Source organism: Euprymna scolopes, chromosome 2 (genome assembly GCF_053919585.1).
Source record: "Euprymna scolopes isolate OS-2025 chromosome 2, ASM5391958v1, whole genome shotgun sequence".
Classification (NCBI taxonomy): domain Eukaryota; kingdom Metazoa; phylum Mollusca; class Cephalopoda; order Sepiida; family Sepiolidae; genus Euprymna; species Euprymna scolopes.
Genome location: NC_136483.1, coordinates 177,658,204 through 177,683,127, shown reverse-complemented (window position 1 = coordinate 177,683,127; position 24,924 = coordinate 177,658,204). Strand labels below are relative to the sequence as shown.

The 24,924-nt window shown below is 34.2% G+C and overlaps 1 pseudogene; it reads left to right on the top strand.

The window, feature by feature from the left end:
- Positions 1 to 23,763: 23,763 nt before the first annotated feature.
- Positions 23,764 to 23,880, top strand: LOC145242146 (5S ribosomal RNA; annotated as a pseudogene).
- Positions 23,881 to 24,924: the final 1,044 nt, after the last annotated feature.

The window sequence follows — 24,924 nt, the reverse complement described above, 5'->3', positions numbered from 1 at the left end:
GACAGTTTTTAGATCTGACAACTAGAGAGAGAGAGAGAGAGAGAGAGAGAGAGAGAGAGAGAGAGAGAGAGAGAGAGAGAGAGAGAGAGAGAGAGAAGCTGTCGATTGACAGACAAACCTAGCGTTGACAGAAGACGGGGGTGAGTTTATAGCTACACACACACGCACACACACACACACACGTCCAACCGTCAGATATATGCGAGACCATAGCGTTGTTTTGCCTTTCTTTGTTTCACGAATTAGTTTACTTCCATTTTGTGACCCGCGTACGTTCTGTCGGTAGCCGCTGGTATGTGAAACTAACGACAAGGCCAACAAGAAGGATGAAGAGATGAAGGTACAAATGCACGGCACACATGGTTCTGGGATCCACGGTTTGTTGAGGTATCCGCCTCCTGGCACATTCTTAGATACTTATACTAATTGAAATTAAGATTTATGATACTTTGTCATGTCTACATAAATATACATAATGTACATGAATATTTAGAAAGGAGAAAGATTAAGAAAGTAAAATATAGAATCAGAGAGAAAGAGAGAGAGAGAGAGCGAGGGAGATAAATATAAATGTTATAACTATTTAAAATAACATCAAATTGTAGGACAATGATTTTGTCATGTTTACGGGTATGATTAATGAACAGTGCAGGAAACTGCACAGTTACGCTATACGATATATATATATATATATATATATATATATATATATATATATATATATATATAAGAACAGATATGTGTAAAGTAGAAATTTAAAAAAAGTTCTTATTATTCGGCAGAATAATCCAAAGCTTAATCTGCAGACTTTCAAAGAATGCAAATTCTTCTCATGAGAGGAGAAACTGTTGGCAAAATTATCAGTTAGTCACGCAAAAAAAATTTAACATTTTTATTACTTGTTGGTTCCTGCATTAGAAGAAAACATTTTTATGATTTGTAGTCACAAAATTAAAAAAAAAACATAGGAATATAAATATGGAAAACAGTTCATGCGGACAGTTCATTCAGAGTTCAACATTTAACAAAATAACACACCGCAAAGAATAGGTCCAGTGTAATGGAGGTTATTAATTACAGCAGAAGGTGCTCGCCTCAGCTGTTGAAAATTTAAAATCAAAGGCTCAGAACATGAAGTTCAAAGATTTGTATATATATATATATATATATATATATATATATATATATATATATATATATATATATATCGCGGGATCATATCAATAGCCCACACAAAGTTAGAAATAGCAGCTTTCCCTAACATTAGAACGTTTAAACTCGGATTTTTATATGTTACATGACAGTTGGAACTCGGATTTTTAATCTTATTCACGAACATTTTAATTTTCATATTTTTCTAAGACACAAAGGTTTTAACAAGTTTGTTTTAATATTTTACAGTTTGGACTAAGATTTTTTATCTCTTACACTAAAGTTTGAAATACGGTTTTTACTTGTTGCACTAATATTTTAACAACATTTTTCAATTTTCTGATTTACTTGCATTTGAATTAGCATTGTAATTGATATACAATGCGGAAAATATACCGTATATATCTTAGATGCACTTAGACACCAAAGTAACTATCTTTATCCTTTTGATTAATTTTGTTTGGAATATAATGCACGGCACTTAACGCACGTTTTAGTAGAATCTTTCGAGTATTACAATTTATTTAATCATGCCGGCCTTTGAAATACGAGAACCTCCCGACATAATCGGGTAAGTGAAGAAGTCTTGACGATACTAATGGCGTGCTTTTTTTAATTTGGAAAGATTAGACATGCTTACGATTAAAGTTAACATAGCTAATAATTTGCATATTAGTTTGATGTGCCTTCGAAATAGGAGCTCTCGTGGGTGGGTGCGAATCACCACCCATGACAAATGGTGTTTTATATGTGAACGTTTTGATATTACATTGAATTACACGTTATGATAGTCCCTGGGCGGTTTTATACATATATATTTGTAATAAATACATTTCCATTTTTGTTGGAGAGGTCTCTACAGTTTTTGTTTCAATAGCGAGGAACGTGCGCAAACCTATACACGACATCGGAATAGTTTAGTAGACATTTTATATAGGTAAAAATCACTTGGATACGATAAAACAGTGTGGTAAACGATATTATGATTATCATATGAAACGAGCAGAAATGTTTCCTTTTGAAGTGTAATGAGAATACGAGTAAACCAAGTAATTATTATTATTACTAAATATTATTGTATATATATATATATATATATATATATATATATATATACAATAATATTTAGTAATAATAATAATTAGTAGTAAACAGTGATGTTTATTACTAGAATTTTTAAAAAATGGTTTAAACTTATACTAGAATTATTAGTTAGCGTACTTGAAGGAATTGATTGTAAAAGAGATATTCTCCTGAAGGGTAAAGGTCAATCGTCAGTGTGGAAGACCGACAAATACAATTGCGAATTACTTAGCGCATCTTTCTCGTCATGGCATACAGAAAAGGAGCATGCTACCATCTATAAAGTAAATTCCGTCGAAATTCCCGAGGTCGAGACGATAAACCTGAAGAAGGTCAAAGGTTTAATCGACCGAGACGGTGTGAAAATGACACTGAATACGAGAACAGTAATCTGATGAATCCAAATAATACGGATAACAAATCCTCATCTCAAACATTAAGAAGTGGACACTTTGATCGAATAAAATGGGGCTAGAGGCAAGAGAAAATACCTAGAAAATGCCAGATATCGATTAAAGAGAGTCACTCGATATGCAATTGTTTCCTGCAAAGCCACAACTTGCTAAATACCACACAATGTGGAAGGAGACCAAGAATAGTTTCTTCATATACGAGTATTTTTTTTTCTTTTTCACTCATTTTCACCACAAACAAGGCATGTTGCTATTTAAACGTATGGGGTAATAAATGCGACCATAACTCAGGAATATTAAGATGCTGGTTTACGTTACATTTTAATTCCTACATATCTGTACAATAAAGGAAGCCGGTAGCAGAAAGGGAATTCCAAAGACTAGCTGTTCTAGGGAAGAATCTATTAAAGTGGGAAGCTTTTTTGTCATTTAAGGACAAAACAATGAAGGGATCTGATGTTGCTGCTTAGCAGGTTCGTCGGGGATATATACGCTAGAGGGGGACCGAGTGTAATGAATTCATTAGCATATTCAATTAAAATACTTGTGAAACAGGCACATGAAGGCAATATCCTGGCGATGGGCGAGGGCTTGGTGCAACGTTGACAAACTGCGACCTATTAGATTGTAGACTTTTTGGGACCCTATTACAGAGGAAGAGATTAATGGTACCAGTGCAGACGTGGCAACAATACTCCATGCATGGGCGATTGGTGACCTTGTATTATTATTAATAATGTGTGTGAGTGTGAACAGAAAAACCTGTGAGTATAGAGGCAACAGAAACAGTAATAACACAAATAACAGAAATAACAGAAAGACACGTGTCCGAGTGTTTGAAAGTGAGACGGTACATGTGTGGTTTTATATGTCCGCTATGAGATGCTATAGAAGTTTATTGGCTAATTGTATAAGAATACCCAATCAAATGACATTTTTATTTAAATTTAAAACTATATTTACAACATTTTTCTTCATGAAACATATATCAGAAAATATAAGATAAATACAGGTAATAAAAATATATAACGCAGACAAATAAAAAGAAAGAATAGCGTTAAAAACAAAATGAGAATACATGGCATCAAAGAAAGAAGAAAACGATATAAACTAAAAATGGCAAAAACAATACAATCATTTAAAAGAAAAGTGAAATAAAACCGAGTCAATATCTATGACAAAGACAAATAAAGCAAAAAAACAAGGAAAAAGGAGGCGTAGTAGAACATTTCGTGACATAGAAATCGATATAAATGAAATAGGAAACGTAAATAGAAAATATGATACGTGTAAATCTAATAAAAGAAACAAACAAGTGATAATGAAAATGAACAAGGAAAAAAAGTAAATAAAGAACAGAGGAACGTTGAGAAAAGTGATGAGAAAAAAGGAAGGGAAAATAAGAGTGTCAGGAAAAGAGACAAGGGAAAACCTGGACAAAGGAAAAACGAGACATTGGAAAACAAGAGACATTGGAAAAAAAAGAGACATTTAAAGAAAGAGACATTGGAAAAAAAGATACACTGCTAAAAAGGGTCATTGGAAATAAGAGACATTGGAAAAAGACACATTGTTAAAAGACATATTAGAAAAATACCCATTGGAAAAAAGAGACACGGAAAAAGAAACCACGGAAAAAGAGACAACAGAAAAAAGAAATAAAAAAAAGATACAAGAGAAAAAGAATAAAAGAAAAAGTGACGAGAAGAAAAAAGAGCCAAGGAGAATAAGAGCCAGGGAAAAATAAGAGACAGGGGAAATAAAAGAAAAGGAAAAATAGAAAGGAGAAAAATAACCAAGGGGAAATAGAGACAAGGGGCAAAAGAGAATAGGGAAAAGGGGTAAGAGAAAATAGGCAAGAGAAATAAGAAACAAGGAAAAAAAACAAAGATAATAAGAGAAAAGGATAATAAGAGGCAAGGACAATAAGTGACAAGGATGAGAAGAGACAAAGAGAATAAGAGGCAAGCATAATAAGAGACAAAGATAATAAGAGGCAAGGATAATAAAAGGCACGAATAATAGCAGGCAAGGATAATAAGAGACAAGGTTAATAAGAGACAAAGATAATACGAGGTAAGGATAATAAGAGAAAAGGGTAATAAGGGACAAGTATAATAAGAGGCAAGTATAATAAGAGGCATATATAATAAGATACAAGTCTAATAAGAGGCATGGATTATCCGAGACAAGGATAATAAGAGGCAAGGATAATAGGAGATAATGATAAAAAGAGGCAAGTGTAATAGGAGACAAGGATAATGAAAGACAAGGATACCAAGAAGCCAATATAATAAGAGATACTCATAATAATAGACAAGGATAATTAGATACAAGGATAATAAGAGGCAATGCTGATAAGAGACAAGGGTAATAAGAGACAAGGGTGAGAAGAGGCAGGGATAATAAGAGACAAGGATAATAAGAGGCAAGTATCATAAGAGGCAAGTATAATAAGAGACAAGGATAATAAGAGAAAAATAATAAGATACAAAGATAATAACAGCCAAGGATAATAAGAGGCAAGGATAATAAGGGGCAAGGATAATAAGCGACAAGGATAATAAGAGCCAAAGATAATAACATCCAAGGATAATAAGAGGTAAGGATAATAAGAGACAAGGATAATAAGATACAAGAATAATAAGATACATGGATACGAACAGGCAAGTATACAAAGAGGTCAGTTTAATAAGAGACAATTATAATAAGATACAATTATAATAAGAGATAAAGATAATAAGATAACAGGATAATAAGAGGAAAGGATAATAAGAGATAAAGATAATAAGAGCCAAGTATAATAAGAGACAAAGATAATAAGAGGCAAGTGTAATAAGAGGCGAGGATAATAAGTGACAAGGATAATAAGAGACAAGGATAATAAGTGACAAGGATAATAAGAGACAAGGATAATAAGAAACAAGGATAATAAGTGACAAGGATAATAAGAGACAAGGATAATAAGAAACAAGGATAATAAGGGGCAAGAATAATAAGAGCCAAGGATAATAAGAGAAGGATGCTAAGAGCCAAGGATAATAAGAGAGAAAGGTAATAAGAGGCAAGGATAATAAGAGGCAAGAATAATAATAGAGAAAGGTAATAAGAGGAAAGGATAATAAGAGGCAAGGATAATAAGCGACAAGGGTAATAAGCGACAAGGGTGATAAGTGACAAGGGTGATAAGAGACAAAGATAATAAGAGGAACAGAAAATAAGACAAGGAAAGAAGGAAAATGTAAAAATTAAACGGAAGAAAAACGAAAAATGATAAAAAACAAAGTAAAAGAAGAATAAGGAAATAACGAAACATGAAATACTGAAAAAAGAAACACCGTAAAAAGGTTTCGGCGGAATAAGGAAACAACAGAAAAACATACAATAAACACACACACAACAGGAGAAATAATAAAAAGATAAAAACAATGTAAAACGCACAGCAGAAACAAATGAACAGAAAAGCGTGATAAATATTAAATAAACAAAAACAAATCAGAAAAAAGGCAGAAATGACAGGAAAAAGAAATAAAAGAAAAATCTATTTTCAAATGATCTACGAGGAAATAGCGTGCTTCAATGTTTGTGAAAAAAATCTTTTTCTTTCACGTCAACATCTCTACAGAAAACATTTCAACAAAACAAGCATAAAACATTAACTAATAGCCGAGGTTATCATTTCGAAAGAAGATTGGCTAATTTTAGCCACGGATCAATTTCATTGAAGTCCGTTGGGTCGGCGGTTGGCGTAAGGAGTTCAAATTTATTCCCGCGTATTAAGCTTGTTCCTTCTTTTTCTCCCCCTCCTTATTGTCGACCGTGAAAACAAGCAAATAAAGAAACCTTACATAAAAATGGATTGTGATTTGGGTCGGTGTAGTCAGTTGGAGATAGTAAAGTCGAATTTCAAATAAAGACTCTTAAAATATATTCAAAATAACTTCAAAATAGAACACTGGGAAAACAGATAAAAATGTTGTTTGTCTTTCTATTTTAAAGTACCACACAGACATACACACACACACACACCCACACACCCACATATATATATATATATGCATTTGTGTGTATATATATGTATATATATATGTATATACATATGTATGTATATATATGCATGTATATATATATGTATATATAGATATATATATTATATGTAAATATATATGCATACGTATAAGTATATATATACATATATATGTGTATATATAATATATATATATATATGTATACATATGTATATATATGTATATATATGTGTATATATGTATGTATATATATATATATATATATATAAATAAAACATGTTAAAAACACTTAGAAAAAGAGTTAAAACATATTTAATTTTAAAAGGAAACTAAGTGGATGGCACTTAATCAGCGGAGTTTCGAAGAAATACTTTCCTTCTCATCAGAGAGTAGGGATTAGCGAAATGCGGGATCGGACTTTGCATGCAAAAGTATTTGATGAAACTGCAAGTTTTCAGTCAAAGATCTTACTTGATAACAGAAAGTGAAGCATAGGGAATAGGGTGATGAAAAAGGTGGTTTCACGAGAATGAATTGTCTGGTGAAAGGTAACGAATCCAATAACGGTAAAATCCAAACATGTAAATTCAAAAAAGTATGGTTAATTTCCATTCGCACAATAAAATACAAGGAAATCGCGTAATTGGAAGATGGTCCAAAATAATCCAAAATGCCGAAATTCCGTGGAATAATTTACAAATAGGTACAAGGAGAAGGGGAAAGAATTCAAATAACATTATTAAAGAAAAATAAGATATGCGTTATCTCGGCTCGTTATAACGAGACAAAGTGTATTTAAGAAAAAAGGGATGTGTATATATATATATATATATATATATATATATATATATATATGTACACATATCGATATATGTATAATATATATATATAATATAATATATATATAAATTAACATATATTGATATATTTATATAATATATTTAATATATATATATATAATATATAATATATATAAATTAACATATATTGATATATGTATATAATATATATATATAATAGATATATATGTACACATATTGATATATGTATATAATATATAAATATTTATATAAATATATATATATATGTATATATACACACACACACACACACACACATATATATATATATATATATATATATATATATATATATATATATATATATATATATATATAAATGTACACCCGTGCGGCAAAAACAATCGGCCAAACCAATTGTATACTATTTATTGAAACAAAATCTATATTGAACAAAGACCAATTAAACAAGAAACTTAAACGAGACTAATAACACAGAACAAGGCATTTACTTTAATATATGCTTAAGATGGACTCGCATTCCCTTTTGATTTCTTTAAAAATCAATTATTTTAGACATGCTCGCAACCAAAATGAAACACTGTGAAGAGGGGATTCTATGTATTCGCTTTGCAAAGCTTCCCTACATTTTGCCATTGTTCGAAAAGGTTCTTCCATCCAATGCACGAGATATTATGGACCATATATTTCCAGCCCCTGCTTGGAATTCTTATCTATGGTCAACACACGTTTTGTTTCATTCCTTCATAACAGTTAATTTAAGCCTGTGGTCGTCCTCCAAAGTGAATGCTCTAGTGCGACCAGATCCAGATTTCCCTTTTACCAAGCATTCGACTTCGAACCTTTGACCAATTGGCTCACTATAGAAAGAGATGTTTTCACTTTTTCTGCTTGTAAGTCATTTTATCCTGCATTTCGGTGTTTTTTATCCTCGACAAGATGCGGTCCATATTTAGGATTAATTCTTCCACTTACTATTATATGCTATAATTATAATGATCTGCAAAGTAGAAATTTTCAGTTAAAATTAAGAAAACTTCATAGAAAAATCTTGAAAAATCAGTTTCTTTCTTTTTTGTAACCTTGGCCCATTTTTATGCTCATAGTTGTATATATATATATATATATATATATATATATATATATATATATATATATATATATATATATATATATATACAGTCCTGGTCAAAATCATAAGACCAATTTAGAATGTAAGCGTTTACGCATATTATCGAATTTTTATGAACAAATGGTTGAAACCATTGCCAAAATGGAAAATATGATGGGAAAAAATGAAATATGCTTCATTCGAAACCTTAGCCCTGATCTAATAATTATTTTTAAAAAACAAACATTTCCCCTGGTCAAAATAATATGATCACTTTAATGAAATCAGCTAGTTTTGAAAAAAATGAATACGAAAAGCAACTTATTAGTGGACAAAAACATCTTACTAAATTATAAATGGCAAAAGGGAAACCATTATCAGTGTTTGAGAGGGGACGGATCTTTGAGTTAATACGACTGGACTCTCCCATAGATCCATTGCAAACGAAGTGAATCGTAGCAAAACGGTCACCACAATTTTTTTAAAAGAAATCCAGATAAATATGGGCACAAAAAGAGTCCAGGTCGACCAAATAAAATAACCCCATCAATGGATCGCCGTATCAGAAGTTTAAAAAAACAACCCCAGTATGAGCTCAAGTCGATTGAAAATCCAAACAGCAGCTGAAGTTAGTCCTAAAACCATCAGAAGGCATCTGAAAATTAAGGGTTTCAATCATTTAAAGCGACTGCAGAAACCACTTCTTCTTGAACAGCATAAAACTAACCGACTTAAATATGCCGCCAAATACCAGACTTGGGGGTGAAGAGAATTGGGAAAATATAATTTTCTCCGATAAGAAAAAGTTTAATCTAGATGGTCCTGATGGATTTCAACACTATTGGCATGATACAAATTTGCCCATAGAGAATTTTTAAACTCGTCATAGTGGAGGAGGGTCTTTAATGATCAGGGGTGTTTTCTCGTAAGCTGGGACCCTAAAGTTGCAAGTAGTGTAAGGCCGGCAAACATCATTGAAGTACATTTCAATGCTTGAAAATTCTTCTATCAGGACTGAAGGTCCACGTCTGTGTGGAGGAAATTGGATTTTCCAGCAAGACAACGCTGCGATAGACACTTCTCGACAAGCACGAGAATACTTTTCTTCAAAAAATATAGAATTGTTAGATCATCCAGCATGTTCACCGGACCTCAATCCCATTGAAAATCTTTGGGGGTGGATGGCAAAAGAAGTGTTCAAGGATGGAACCCAGTATGATTCGCTAAAGGAGCTTTCTGATTCAGTTTTCAGTACATGGGATAAAATTCTTTCGCAACGGATAAAAAACTTAGCCGCAAGCATGCCGAAGAGAATTTTTGAAGTAATTCGTAATAATGGAGGCTATACTAAATACTGAGACCCTTTTCAGTAATTTATGATTGCCTTTTGTAAAATAAATTATCAGTGGTCGTACCATTTTGAACAGGTGGAAATGTTTTTGGTTTTTTAAAATAATTATTAGATCAGGGTTAAAGTTTCGAATGAAGCAGATTTCATTTTTTTCCATCATATTTCCCTTTTGACAATGGTTTCAACCATTTGTTTGATTATAAATTCGATAATATGCGTAAACGCTTACTCTCTTAAGTGGTCTTATGATTTTGACCAGGAGTGTGTATATATATATATATATATATATATATATATATATATATATGTGTGTATAATATATATATATATATATATGTATAATATATATATATATATAATATATATATATATATATATATATATATATATATAATAAGTTATAAAATGTATATGGTGATTAAGCTACACTAAATATTCCGCGTTTCATCCACTCTAGGATTCCTCAAGCTTATACCTGAAGAATCCTAGAGTGGATGAAACGCGGAATGATCAGTGTAGTTTAATCGCCATATAACTTACTAACTAGCTCTACCTACGTATTGGGCACTTTTGAAGAAATACTTAAAGTTTACGCATAAATCTATACTTTCGTATATAAATTTATGTTAGTAAATTAAGTGTATATATATATATATATATATATATATATATATATATATATACATAGGTATAAATGTACACTTGTATATATGTGCGTATATATGTATGAATATATACATGTATATATCTGCATGTATCTATATATGTTTACATGTATATATTCCTGTATGGATATTGCTATATATATATTCTTATATCTAATATACTACTAGCATTATAAACAAACAGATAACGTTATTCATCTTCTAGAATGTCGGTCATGCACGTGAGTTGTTAATGGTACGAGGTATTCTGTGTCAAGTGATTATACAATATTTAATAATAACTGTCACGATCCACATCATCCTAATATTTATCTAATGTTAAGCGATCATTGAAACAGATTTTTTAAAAATCTTTTGCACCTAAGTTTCCGGTGTCTTTACTAGAGTATTTGCCATTAGCGTTATTATCTATAAGCTTTTCTCTGTCGGCACGTGATTTTAAATTGATTACATAGTAAGAAGAAAATCAGTGTAAACAAAAAGTAACAGCATGAATAGACAGTCTATACAAAATGAAAACAATGAATGGAGAATGTAAAATGGTTGTTTTGGTTGTTGTTGTTGACGGCATATCAACCCTTTTCAGGTTATTTGATGCCGAATCCAATGATTTTGAAGAACAATTTTTTTAATAGAATATATTCCTTTTTCAAGTCAGTTTCTATTTAACCCATAGCTAACAGGTACTACCACCCCGGGTCAGAGTGGATCTGGAGCAATGGCAATTAAAGGGTTGATCCACACTCACCCAAAACCCGCAAGCTGGGGCCAAACAATCGGATGTAGTTTAAGGTCATATCCAGGACAGGAGAATATAAAAGATAGAGTAAGTGTTGTATAAATAGGCTTATGCGAGAAAACTTATTTAAAATGGAGAAATGAAACTGAATGAGAAAGTATGGGTGTAAAGAAATGTTGATGAATATGAGAAATCTTTTTGAAAGGTATATGAGGGTAAAAGACAAGGTGAGAGAGAAAGAGAGAGAGAGAGAGAGAGAGTAACGAGAGGAAAAAAGCGAAAAATGAAAAGCAGGTAAAAAAGACAAAAAGAAAAGAAAAGACTAACACGTGATTAGAAAAGACGTAACGAATAGAATATTAGGATGTGACTCAAAAGACAGAACGCAGTGAAAGCAATTACGTGAAACAAGGAAACGTAGAGGAATTGGAGCTAGGGGGACGAGCAGAAAATATGGATAAAGACAGAAAAAATAGATTGGGAGACAGAGAGACCGAAAATGTATTGAGAGAGAGAGGGAGAGAGAGAGAGAAAGAGATACACTTATAAAAATGATTAAGAGAGAAATACGAACTAAAGGAGTGAGAGAGTGACGGTCACGAAAGAAAAGAATTGAAGGAGAAACAGGCACGAAAGAAGATATTGAGCTACAGACAGCCACGAAAGGATTGAGAGATAGACAGACAGACACGAAAGAAAAGACTGAGAGAGAAACAGACACGAAAGAAAAGATTGTAAGAGAAACAGATACGAAAAAAAGATTAAGAGAGAGAGAGAGAGAGACAGACAGACGCGACAAAGAAATAGAGAGAGAGAGAGACAGATACGAAAGAAACGATAGAGACAGAAACAGACACGATCAAAGGATTGTAAAGGAGACAGACACTACGGAAAATATTTGGAGAAATAATGACACGAAAGAAAGGAAAGGTGTGAGAAGGACAGAGAGAGATTAACGATATGATCCAGAGAGATAGATATAGACGAAAGAGAGGATCGAGAGAGAGAGAGAGAGAGAGAATACATATAGGATCGAGAGATGAAAGACAGGATCGAGAGAGAGAGAGAGAGAGGCATACAGAGAAAGATAGGATCGAGAGAGACATAGAGAGACGAAAGATAGGATAAGGAGAGACAATATCGAAAGAGACAAGGACGAAAGATAGGATCGAGGGTGACAGACACAAAAGATAAGATCGGGGGAAAAAGAGAGAGAATAAAGAGAGGATCGAGATTGAGAGAGAAGAAAAACATGATTGATCGAGAGAGAGAGAGAGCGAGAGAGAGAGAGAGAGTAAAACCAAAGATAGGATCGAGAGAACGAGACCAACGATACGATCGAAAAAAAAAAAAAAAAAAAAAGAAAAGATTGAGAAATAGGGAGAAAAAAGAAAATAACAAATACGAAAGAAAAAAGTGAGAAATAGCTGGGAGAGACACAGAAAGAAATGGCAGAGAGAGAGAGATTAACACACAAAATGGAAATGGTTGAGAGAGGCACAGAAAGAAATGGTTGATAGACGAAAAGACAACAATTTAGAAAGACACAGAAAATATTGAATAAGAGACACTAATAGACAGGATTGATCCAGACACTAAAAGAAAGGATTGACTCAGACACTAAAACAAAAGATTCACGCAGACATGTTTAGATTGAAAAAATGTTTTTTTTTTAAATTAAATACATATTATTAATTTTTGGTCGCGTGAAAGCGACTCTAAAAGTCACCCCGTCGGTCCGTCGGCCTGTCGGTCGGTCTGTCCGTAACACTTTTCTGCTTGACCTTTTTAGTTAAGATCAAAGGTCTGTTGTTAATAGATGCTGTTCTTAGCTTTTTAAGTTTTTCTTGGCCTTCGGGCCGCGATCAAAGTGTAGTATCTGTTCCGGCAGATGCTGCACTTAAGATAATTTGTACCAGTCAATTGAGGGGAAACCCTCTATACTGGGACAATTATTATTTCTGGTAACCAGAGTGCCCCCTTTTTGCCTACTTTTAGGGGAGCTGGTTTTTACCTCACATTAAAAACGGCCCTGTGCCTAATTTGCTCAGTGGGGGAGCAAATAAATACCATCTGTTCCGGCAGATACTGCACTTAAGATAATTTGTACCAGTCAATGGAGGGGAAACCCTCTATACTGGGACAATTATTATTTTTGGTAACCAGAGTGCCCCCCTTTTTGCCTACTTTTAGGGGAGCTGGTTTTTACCTCACATTAAAAACGGCCTTGTGCCTAATTTGCTCAGTGGGGGAGCAAATAAATACCATCTGTTCCGGCAGATACTGCACTTAAGATAATTTGTACCAGTCAATGGAGGGGAAACCCTCTATACTGGGACAATTATTATTTTTGGTAACCAGAGTGCCCCCCTTTTTGCCTACTTTTAGGGGAGCTGGTTTTTACCTCACATTAAAAACGGCCTTGTGCCTAATTTGCTCAGTGGGGGAGCAAATAAATACCATCTGTTCCGGCAGATGCTGCAAGCTATTACTAGCTATGACTAGCAAAGACCAGATGTGGGGGCAACCCCACATGCCTGACCATTAACCAGCTCCCATTTCCCACCTCTCGGGAGCTGGTCCCCTTTTTCCCTTCCCCCTCCCTTAACTCCTCACATTAAAAATTGGCCTTGTGCCTAATTTGCTCGGTGGGGGAGCAAATAAATACCATCTGTTCCGGCAGATACTGCAAGCTATGACTAGCTATGACTAGCAAAGACCAGATGTGGGGGCAACCCCACATGCCTGACCTTTAACCAGCTCCCATTTCCCACCTCTCGGGAGCTGGCCCCCTTTTTCCCTTCCCCCTCCCTTCACTCCTCACATTAATAATCGGCCTTGTGCCTAATTTGCTCGGTGGGGGAGCAAATAAATACCATCTGTTCCGCAGATACTACAAGCCAGGACAATATGTGGAGGAAATCCCACATATAAGACCTTGGTCAATGTAGGGGAAACCCTTCGTACTAATTGTCACCATCCAGCTCCCCTACTCCCTAGGGAGCTGGTCCCCATTTCCCCTTCACTCCTCACTTTAAAAAATCAGCCTTGTGCCTAATTTGCTCGGTGGGGGAGCAAATAAATACCAACCGCACAGGTAAGATCTTGGTCAATGTAGGGGCAACCCTTCATACCAATTGTCACTATCCAGCTCCCCTACTCCACAAGTCATTCTTAAGGTCATTCGATTCATCCTTAAGTTCGTTAAAGTCATTCTAAGTCATTTACTTTTTATTTATTTAAGTAATTTCAGCCAAGTTTTCGGTCATTTTAGTTTTTTTTAAAGAATTTGTTGTCAATCCTACATTCACGCAATCATTCATTACACGAGAGCACGCGAGTAATGGCTATTGGCCTTGTTCGTGTAAAATCATTCATCAGAGATGAAAGGCGTTCTTTCGATATTGTCTTTATGTTTATAAATAGAGACAGCAATCAATGTTAAGAATGTATTCGTATGAAACAAATGCGGAGAAATTCCACAATGATTGCATATTGGGCTACATAAAAAATTGAGCGAATTATATTAACATTTGTTAACAGAGACATACAAGTGTCGCTACGCTTAAAAATGCCAAAGATTTCATAAAGCAAAATGACGCTTCTACATTATTGGGACGAGATTTCTTAGTCGATAAATGGAGTTTACAGATAAAAAAAAAACAATGGTTTCAACTGATTATTTTTTCAATTTTAATAAGTTACAATGGTAGCTTCCAAATTCTACAATCGAAATCTTCTAAATATTACTAGCTTATAAAAAACAAAACAATTTTAATCGTGGCAGCAAGTAAAAATTGCCGCCATCTTGTATAAATCGAAACATAAATTACCCGCCTTTTCAACTGCCTCTGTGTCTTACGATTGTTTGCATCAAACTCTATTTTTATTTTCTCTAATAAATAATTTTCCAGTTTGTCGATTTTCGTAATTTTGGTATATAATAATCTTAAATATACGTAGAATACGTAGATAAAATTGTTTCCAGGAAAAATTCAGTATAATGATTTCCAAAATTTCCTCCCAGCAGTGTAAAAGCGCCAGCAAAACATATGACATTTTTATTACAGTATCCATCTAGTGAGATCTTATTTATTACTAACGAGAGGTCGAAATATTGTCTTGCTACTGTGGCAGAATTCTCACGTGTGTGCATGAATATATATTACTAAAATATGTATTTATGTATGTGTTGGATGATAGGTAAAAAAATTTAAGCAGAAACGCAAAACAACGCGATTGAGAAATAATTTCAAATCCATATCTCTATATCTATATATCTATAAGAGTGAAAGTGTCTGTGTGTGTGTCTGTCTGTATACATTTCCCTACACAAAAAATCAATCAATCTTCAGTCTACAGAATCGAAATTTAATATACAAGGTATTGAGATTTTGGGAAAATGTTTGTAATCTGTTTTCTGCCAGAAATTTAGCTGTTAAGGGGTTAAAGTTAGACTATTTGACCTCTGAGAATTCTACCAAACTCGTCCGCCAATTTTGGGTACAAACACTTAAAATTTTAGATATAGGTTAATTGGACATGAATCTAACTTACTAAATTTGATTTGAGCCCCAAATAATAAATGTTAAGGGGCCACAATAGGGATCAAAGTTTTAAAAAGTTTACCTCTTCGGTCTGTACCAAGTAACTCAAGCAATTTCTGATCTTATCATTTGAAATTTTACATAAAGGATATCCAGAAATAAGACAAGCTTTTTAATCAGTTTTGGATTGAAAATTTGAGTTACCAATATATATAAATGTATGGGTGTATGTATGTTTGCATGTCTGCCTAAAACTTTAGAGGGAAACGACGGATTTTATCAATATCAGTATCGTTTTGAAGCTGTGCACATTTCCCTACGAAATAACTCTGTCAATTTTCAGTCTAAAGACTCGAAATTTGATATACAGATTACTGAGATTTGGGAAAATCTTTGTAATCAGTGTTCGGCCAGAAATTTCGCTATTAAAGTGTCAAAGTTCAACGAATTGACATTTAAGAACTCTGCCAAACTCCTTCGACAATTTTCTGTCTAAACACTTTTAGATATCCGTTACCGGGACATAGATCTAACTTAATAACTCGATTTGAGCCCAAAAGAATAAATCTTAAGGGGTCATAATAGGGGTCATAGTTTTAAAAAATGAGTTCTGCCGCCTCTACCAAATTACTCAGACAATTTCTGGTATTTGAAATTTTACATAAAGGGTAGTCAGAGATAGGGCCAGCTTTTTAATTTGTCCGGGTCGAAAATTCGAGCTACCAATATATAAATGTATGTATGTATGTATGTATGTATGTATGTATGTATGTATGCATGCATGTCTGCCTAAACTTTCGACAGAGGCAACAGATTTTCACAAGATCAATATTGTTTTTAAACGCGACCATTCAGACGACAACTACCGAAAAATTGGGTAAAAACATTAATTTCTCCAATTTTCTTGGCACTTTTCTATAGGAAAGGGTCGCTTTTTCATCGATATTTTCGAATGTCATCCCCGCTTTTCGAGCCTTCCTTTCTACTACCACTTATTTATGCTCAAAACACACCTCCAAACACCCGGGCAACGCTGGGCAAGTATGGTAGTATCTATAAAAGTGTGTATGTGTCTGTGTGTATCTGTCTGTGTACACTCCCCTACCAAATAACTCAACTTTTTGTAAATTTTCGGTCTGCAGATTCGAGATTTGACATAAGGGGTATTGAGATTTGTGAATATGTTTTGAATCGGTTTTCGGACAGAAATTTGGTTGTGAATGGATCAACGTTCAACGATTTGACCTTTGAGAAGTCTACCAAACTCCTCCGCTAATTTTGTGTCTAAACACTTGAACTTTTAGATACAGATGACTTGGACATGGATCGTATTTGAGCCTAAAACACTAAAAGATAAGGCGTCATAATTAGGGTCAAATTTAAAAAATAAAAGAATTAACGTATGCGGTCTGTACCAACTTTTCTCTATGGTAGTAAAGGACGCCTATAATATAGAAAGGCATTACCGTGCAAATTCACACTTTTTAATATATACATATGCACATAAAGTTATGAACACTACATAGTGTCCGAGCAAAGCTGGGCAGAACTGCTATTATATCTATAAAAGATAAAATGTCTCTGTGGGCGTCTGTCTGTTTGTGTACCTTTCCCTATCAAATAACGCTGTCAATTCTCGGTCTACAGACGCGAGATTTGAAATAAGGGACATTGCAATTAGGGGAAATCTTTTAAATCGGTTTTCAGTCAGGAATTTGACTGATAAGGGGTCGAAGTTCAACGATTTGACCTTTGAGAACTCTACCAAACTCCCCTGGCAAATTTGGGTCTAAACACTTGAAATTTTATATATATATATATATATATATATATATATATATATATATATATATATATATATATATATATATATATATTACTTGGACATGGATCTAACATTATAATTTGATCTGAGCCCAAAAAATAATAGTAAGGGTGTACGAATTGGGGTCAAATGTTTTAACAACGTACCTCTGCAGTCTCTACCAAATTACTCAGCAAATTTTTGGTCTAGACATTTTAAATATTAAATAAAGGATATTCAGACATAGTACAAGCTTTGTAAACGTGTTTTTGCTGAAAATTGGTCTTCTAAAGGGTTAAAGTTCAAAAGATTTAATCTTTGCGGTCTCTATCAAACTATTAAGCCAAATTTGATTCTAAACATTTTAAATTTTACATTAAAGTGTAGACAGACATAGAGTAAACCTTTTAATATGTTTTGGGCGAAAATTTGGCTGGGGAAAGCTCAAAGTCTACCGAGTTAACCCTTGTAGACTCTGCCAAAGTCGTCCGCCAATTTTTGGTCTAAACACTTGAAATTTTTAGATGTTGGTTTCTTGGACACGAGTCAAACATTTTAAGTTAATTAGATCCCCAGACAATCAATGCAAAGGGTCTAAATTAGGGTCAAAGTTTAAAAAAAAGTTGACGTCTTCGGTCTCTAACAACTTTTCTCTATGGTATTTAAGGAAGCCTATTATCCAGAAACGCATTACCGAACATATTCACATTTTTTAATATATATATGCACATAAAGTTATGAACAGTAAATAGGGCCCGAACAAATCCGGGCAGAACTGCTAGTATATCTATATTTCTATAAGAGTGAAAATGTATGTGGGTGTGTGTTTGTCTGTCTGAGTAAATTTCCCTACTAAATAACTCTGTCAATTTTCGGTCTGCAGACTCGAGATTTGACATAAGGGGTATTGAAACTTGAGGAAATCTTTTTAATTGGTTTCCTCCCAGGATTTGGCTGTTAAGGGGTCAAAGTTCAACGATTTGATCTTTTAGAACTCTACCGAACTCCACTGCAAAGTTTGGGTCTGTTATCTTGAAATTTTAGATATAGGTTACTTGGACATGGACCTAACTTTATGATTTGATTTCAACCAAAACAATAAATGTTAAGAGGCCATAATTGGGCAGTAATTGTCTGTACTTTTAAGATGAGGTGTTTTCGTTGATTGAGATTGTCGGACTGACTTCCTCATATTGGTTGTTATCGTCACAACGTTTCGGCCGTTTTGCCCTCCGGCCTTCATCAGGTGTTTTGTATCGAACAATGGAACCGTTTGTTAGGAGCCCCGAACCCAAGCCTTTATTATTATTACGGGGGTACCGCGTTCGGACTCCAGCTAGGCTCTGGGACATAGTTGCTGATTCTCTGTTTTGAATGTTACTTTTCACTGCCTTCCTTCAGGATTGAACTCAGCAGAGACAATAAGTAGCGACACCATTACACACCACCAAGAAATGGTCAGGTTGAAGAATACCCTCCGTCGTAACAACTACCCCGATAGCATACTATCCACCAGACGTGTTAATAGTATAAGAGAAGAGAATGAAACCCAAAAACCACCAACGGTCTGCCTACCATACATACGAGGCATCTCCGAAAAGATTCAGAGAATATGTGCCCCCTACAACATCAGGACGGTATTCAAGAGCGAGTCAACACTCAGACGACACCTGGTACGAGTGAAGCCCCGCATGAAGGAGAACATAACCAAGAACTGCATATAATCAATCCCATGCAGTTACAGAAAGGTTTAACAGGGTGAAACATGCTGCCTCCTTAAAGTAAGGGTGGAAGAACACCGAAAAGCAGTAACTAATGGGGAGACAGAAAAATCGGGTATAGCCAACCATGTCTGGATGGAGAGGGGGGACCATCGCCCCCTATGGGATGAAATAAAAATAATAAACAGAGAGACCCACTGGAAAGTGAGAAAACTTAAAGAAACAGCTTACATGCTCGGACATAACAACCTACTGAGCAAACCAAGCATAGAGCTGAATGCAATTTGGACACCTCTGATAGAGAGAGGAAATCTTGAATAACAACATAGGTTTAACATTAACAGAAACCAACTAAGAACCTAGTGACATATGGCCGAGTGGTCCTTGACATTGTATCAAAGTTAACAGTTACCCGAAGGTGCTGAGTTCAATCGTGAACGAAGGCAGTGAAAAGTAACATTCAAAACAGAGAATCAACATCTATGTACCAGAGCCTAACTGGAGTCCGAACACGGTACCACCGTAATAATGATAAAGAGTTGGGTTCGAGACTCTTAACAAACGGTTCCCCAGTTCGATACAAAACACCTGATGAAGGCCGGAGGGCAAAACGGCCGAAACGTTGTGACGATAACAACCAAGATGAGGAAGTCAGTCCGACAATCTCAACCAGTCATAATTGGGTTCAAAGCTTGAAAAAAATTGACCGCTTCAGTTTCTACCAAGTTATTCAGATAATTAAGGTGTAAACATTTCAAATTTTACATGAAGTGCATTCGGACATGGGACAATCTGTTTAATCGGTTTTTACTGATAATTTGGCTTCCAAAAGGTCAAAGTTTAAAATATTTTACCTTTGCGGTCTCTAGCAAACTATAGACATGGGGTAAGCTATGTAAGTAGTTTCGAGGCAAACATTTGGCTGGAAATATTCAAAGTTTACAGAATTGACGTTTACAGAGTCTACCAAACTCCTCCGCCAATTTTAGGTCTAAACACTTGAAATTTTAGATGTAGGTTACTTGGACATGGATCAAACATTTTAATTGAATTTAAGCCCCAAAAAATACATATTAAAGGGTCCTATTTGGGATGATTTAAAAAAAATACGTCTGCGGTCTCTACCAACTTTTCTCTATGGTAGTTAAGGAAGCCTACTATATAGAAGGGATTACCGTACATATTCACACTTTTTAATATATACATATGCACATAAATTTATGAACGGTACATAGGGCCCGAGCAAAGTCGAGCGGAATTACTAGTTTTATATGAAGGGTGTTCAGACATGGAGCAAGCTGTTTAATGAGGTTCTAGGCGAAGATTTCACTGTCAAGTGGTCAATGAATGTTAAAAGAGTTGACATTTACAGATTCTACCGAACTCTCCCGTCAAGTATGGGTCCAAGCACTTGAAATTTTGGATGTGGGTTCCCTGCACATGAGTCAAAGTTTATATATATATATATATATATATATATATATATATATATATGCACATACATACATACATAGGCACATAAAGTTATTAACAGTACATAGGGCCCGAGCACAGCAAGCCCTAACTGCTAGTGTTTAAAGAAATCTTTTGTTCGAAAGTAAAAAAAAGTTTGGAAAAAAAGAAAAACTTCGTCGCTGAGAATTTTAGGATTGCAAGTCGATCTGAGAACAGAATGGACTGTTCATACACTCAGAAGCAAAATGAAGAAAAAACACTGAGGAATACAGAAAACTAAAAGCTAATTTTAAAATAAAATGTAAAACACATATCGAATAAAAATAAATAAAATTCTTACACATGATATAGGAGGGTGGAAAATAAACATGGCTGGACAATCATCCTACGCGATGAAAGAGAAACGCGTATGCGAAGAGTGACAACATGATGAAAAGAGCGGCAAGATAAAGATCTCGTTTTCTAGGATCGACTTAGTAGGCTTAATTGCATTTCCATGTGTAGAACGTATGTAGATTTTATTTTTCGTAGTGATAAGACTTCATTGAGGAATTAGTGAAAATCAAGGAATCTTGATCTTTTGTCCTAATTTGGTAGGAGGCGTGGTAACGTAATATTTGCACAGTTACATGGTTTGCAAGGATATTGTTAAAATAGGTGGTCAATATTATGAACTGTCGTCCGTTGGTCTCCGTTTCTTCCTGTAGTTAACAAATATATGTTAAGCTCAGAATATCACTCATAACGTTAGCAAAATAGTAGTTCTGCGTATGCGTAACCGATATTCCGCCGTGGGGTTTTATCCACTGCTACTCCGAAACACGTGTGCAAAAGATAATTATTTAATGTCGCTCAAGTAGGACAACAACCATCAACGAAATATTAATTTGCAAACAAGCTATATCCAGGTAAAATGCACATTATTTGCATTATTTGAATTATCTTGAATACGGTTTTCATGTAAGGGGGCTATTCCCACAACATATCGAATGATATTATATCCAAACGCTATATTGTCAAGCACAGGAATCTGCACGGAAGATCGAATAGAGATATTTATGTGATTCAAAAAAGCGATACACTGTGCTCTTATTGATACAAAGGTGTATATCTCCATATATCTTCCTAGTTACACATAATATAGAAAGTAAAATGAGCCAGACGAATAATTGCATGTGTTTTATCATATAAAGAAAGCAAGTAACTACTAATATCCCGGTGTCTCATACGAAATTGGAAATTTACCTCATGAGCGAAACTGACCTATATATTATAAGAATAATGTATTACTAGAGACACGCGCTCAGGCATCAAGACGTTGCAGTTATGGTTTTCAGAATCCTGCCCCGTGCTTCAGTGACATTTTTGCTGGGACGGATTTTGTGAATTATACCTCTGTGTCCTGATTTTACCGGCCTGAAACAATAATAACCCCTATTTAAATAAAGTTTTTTTTTCTATTAATATTTCATACTAATTTCAACATTTTTATTTTCCTTTTTATTTTTATTTTTTAGTGCGAGAATTTCTTTCGTCATATGTCTAAATTAACTTTATCGGGCGAAAGAATTACTTCATATGAATATGAATTAGTGCGAAACCCAACCGAGCTTATTTTTACGTGATTTTAACGGAGGATGTACTGTAGCCTTTAAATACAAGGGTTAAAGAATTCATTTCATTTTCATAGTGAAGCGTTACCGAATTTGATTTTTTTACCTTACTCCTCGGGGGACATAATCAACCACGCGATACAAATATTTACGTGGGCAAAACCTTGCACAACAAACAGCGGCATTTTCTCTTGGAACACATCTATAAATAAGCTCAATCTATTTTCTTTTCAAGTGCTGATAGGTTAAGTTTATATCAGAAAGGGTACAGTTTTTTAACTAATCAAATCCCATCAAACGGGTTGTATATTTAATTTAGTAAACCATGGCTTTACTTTTTAATACAACGTATTTTACGCTTCTTTATACTTTGTCCAGTAGTCATCGCATTCAATGGACTCTTAAGTGAATAATAATATTAGTTTTTAAACATATTAGTAGAGCTTCAGTGGAGAAAACATATTTTAAAAAGTGTTCTATTTTTCAAATAGATAAAAAAATTCGCAGTTTTTCATAGTCCGATATCATTTTCAATTTCTCTGTGGTGCGTTCTATAGTAATGCCTCCTATTTGTATATCCCGCCCCCGAATGGATCAGGATGGATGGCAAATTACATAGTTACGGTAACAGGATTTTTGAATTCCTCATCTGAAATTCCATGTCTGTTACACGTATGCAGACTCCATCAGCCTCTCTCGTACATTTGTATAAAAAGAAGAAAATCATCATTGAATTCCTGAGAATATGTAAATTGAAAATTGTCATGACTATATAAAAAAATACGTTCTGGAACAAAAAAGACTTTAGTGGTAGAACTTCAGTCCTGGTAGTTCGTTATTTATCTTAGTGAAAAAAATAGGACGCTTTATCTTGGGAACAACTATCGTATACCAATTAACACACACACACACACACACACGCACATATAAAAATATATATATATATATATATATATTTGTAGTTTAAGACGTTTTCGATGATTATATTTTTTATTTCGTATGAATGTATCACAGGTGATTACAAGTTGCATCATTATGATGACTAAACTTATGCATTCATTACCTGAAATTTTCATCTTTCTGATGCAGATATTGTTTGAGATGAGACTATAGGCATGGACGTTCTTCATACGCGTGCACAGTAGCGGGGTTGCGTTACTGAATTCTAGGAAATAGTGCATTGAGAAAGGTGATGACTAAGTAGAAGACTACATTCTGCAGTCAAAAATGCAATCGTGCCATTTTCATATTCGTGGTTATATATACAGCATAATCACATTGACACAGGTTCCCGTCAGATCACCGAAGTTAAGCAACGTTGAGCCTGGTCATTACTAAAATGGGTGACCAATTTGGGAAGTCCAGGCGCTGTATGTAGGAGGACGTCGACACATCCCTGCAAAAAAATGCAAAAACCTAACGTCGTCATCTCCCCTAACGGGGATATCCATGCGACTGAGGACCGCTTGTGAATTTCATACTTCCAGGAAACTTCCTCCTTTGAATAGGGTTGGTGCTGACTGCACACATGTTCATGGCTCCTCAAGGCTTTAATGTTGGAACGGACTTCTAAAACAAAATGTGCTCCTATCATCCGATGTACAGTCATCGTCAATCGCTGACCAAAGTGCAGTGAGACTTGGAATATATATGTAGAAAAAATAGATTCAGGAACTGTAAAAGTCGCTCGTTTTTCTTGTATCATTCCTGTCTCTGTAGGTTTTAATGTTTTTGGGTTAAAAAAATGCAGTCTTACTTTTGGAACGATCGTCATGATATTATTAATATGTTCCATAATACATTAAATGATTGCTATACTAGATCTGCTTAGATGGATTTCGTCGATCAGCTTATTCCATACATTTTCTGGAGTTAGCCGTAAAATATGTCAGAGATTAGATCGGCCGAAACGTTGCGTGAATAACAGTCAAGGTGAGAATAGAAGTCGAAATAAATAATGAAATAATCTAAATAATTAAAATTATCAATCCTTATCTAAAAAAACAAACTCAGAAACATAATTCGTGGTGCACAAGCGAAGTGCGCGCGGCGTTGTCTGGTAGCAAAATACCTTTAAATATATTTTAATTTATGCGTATTTTCCAGCCAATTCTCTATTGAATTATATATATATATATATATATATATATATATATATATATATATACATACATACATATATATACATATATATATATATATATACATATATATATATATACATATACACACACATATATATACAAACATATATATACACACACACATATATATGCACACATATATACACACACATATATACATACACACATATATACATACACACACATACATACACACACATACATACACACATATATACATACACACACACATATATATATATATATATATATATACTAATGATTTCAATGGGTTAAT